This window comes from Littorina saxatilis, unplaced genomic scaffold, assembly GCF_037325665.1.
Source record: "Littorina saxatilis isolate snail1 unplaced genomic scaffold, US_GU_Lsax_2.0 scaffold_1740, whole genome shotgun sequence".
NCBI lineage: Eukaryota > Metazoa > Mollusca > Gastropoda > Littorinimorpha > Littorinidae > Littorina > Littorina saxatilis.
The window spans coordinates 12,501-14,726 of record NW_027127116.1 but is presented as its reverse complement, the minus strand read 5'-3'; positions in this window follow the sequence as shown (position 1 = coordinate 14,726).

The window sequence follows — 2,226 nt, the reverse complement described above, 5'->3', positions numbered from 1 at the left end:
CCACATTTTGTGTCAGAGCGTGTCATTTTGCGTCAACGTGTTTATCGTCCGACACCTGACAAAACGCTTTGACCTTTGACACCTGCCCCTTGCCGCCTTCAACAAAAAAATGTGCGACACAAACGTAGGAATTTTTCCTTCTATTTATGTTTTGTTAGGGGGATTTGTGCGGCACAAACGCAGGACCTAGGGATGTGTTTTCTATTTTTGTTTTAATGGGAAAATGTGCGATACAAGCACACTGTCCACGTAGAAGTTGTACTTCTATTTTTGTTTTAAGGTGAGGATTTGTGCGGCACCTTTGACCCACGGAGTATTGAAACCACCCTGGAGACCTTGACCTTGAACTTGAAAAGGCCAAATATAGAGAAAAGGGGAAGCACATGATGTACTGGTCTACCAACTACAATTAGCCTACAACACCTTCTCAAAGTTCGTTAAATACAACAGACGAACGGATGGACGGATGGACGAAAGGAAGATGACAAAAAAGTCTCGTGAATAAAACAAAACCACTAAGAGACGCATACAAATATGTAAAGCTGCGTTCCATAAGCTCAATACTTGCAGAAACCAATATTCCATTCTAACCTAATCTTAAAGACACACTCCTCCCCGTGAAAACGGTCTGGCTCACGGTCTCAGATCTGGCCAGGCGGCTTTTACAAGGAATAAGGCCAACAAAAAAAAACCAGTCTGTTTACGGTAACCCGACCGAGCCTATTTTTTCGCGCGACCCTAGACTTTTTTTTTGGCATTTGGGGGGGAAAAAAAAGCAAAATAACGTAAAAATATGGTTTTTTGGAAAAAAAATAAAAAAATCCCGACCTACCGACCCTTTTTTGGGGGGCCTATGTTACCGTAAACAGACCTTTTTTTTGTGCCTAATGTCATCCTTCTTCTCAGACACACGCTGAACATTAACAATCTGACGGCTTTTTGTGCAGAGCGGGAAATTTGAATATTTTAATTTATGTACATATTTTCATGTATGTACAGCTTAACATTTCTTTTAAGAATTTGATTGAACACTCCCCCCCCCCCCCCCCTCCCCGCAAAATTCCCAAAACCAAATCAAAAACAAAATCGAACTGTTCCCAGGATACATGTTGATCATTTCTGTTTTGTGTCCGACGTGGAGGGATGGTCTTATCCCAAGTGGTGATGCAATAAGTTAACACAGGAAGAAGGACTGTGCCTCTAACCGAGACCGGTTCTCGCAGTCTCGGTGCACTTCTCGTGACAATCCAGATGTTCTTTCGAGATTTCATTTATGGCCGAGAGGTTAATGCGCCTGGCACACAAATCTGACAGCAAATCAATGCACGCGAAATCGGGAGACAATGCAATAACAATTGAGTGTTGACACTGCACTTAGTCGCATGGAAATCTGAAACACGACTGCTCTCACTCTAGTCCACTTAAAACGGTGCCATGTGTCTGTATGACCTGTAGACTTCGATTTTATAAAGCCTTTCAGACGCTTTTATAATTAAATGTTAACGTCAGCTGACTGCTGGGGGGGAGGGGAGACAGAGAGAGAGAGAGAGAGACAGAAACAGAGACAGAGAAAACAGAGTCAGAGACAGAGAGACAGAGACAGATAAAAGGAGACAGAGACAGAGAAACAGATAGAAAAAGAGACAGAGAGGCACAGAGAGAGAGGGAGAGAGAGAGAGAGAGAGAGAGAGAGAGAGAGAGAGAGAGAGAGAGAGAGAGAGAGAGACAGAGGCAGACAGAGACAGAGAGACAGAAATAGAGAGACAGACAGACAGACAGAAAGACAGACAGACAGACACAGACACAGACCGACAGACAGTCACAGAGACAGACACACAGAAGCACACACTGACAGACGCAAGAATAGAGAGGGAGAGAGAACACAATAGCATTGGACACGTTTAAAAGAAGTGTCAATGAAGAAGTAACAAATTAAACAGAGGGATCAATTATACATCTGATGAATCACGAGGACGGACTCTTGCAGACGACATGACGAATAACTGTCAGTTTGCAGGATATGACACTGTCAAATGTTCTCTGCCATCTGCTCTTCAAGTTTGATGCCTAAAGTGTCAATTCTCTCTCTCTCTCTCTCTCTCTCTCTCTCTCTCTCTCTCTCTCTCTCTCTCTCTCTCTCTCTCTCTCTCTCTCTCTCTCTCGCTCTCTCGCTCTCTCTCGCTCTCTCTGTGTGTCGTTGTCTCTCTGTCTTTGTCTCTTTCTGTA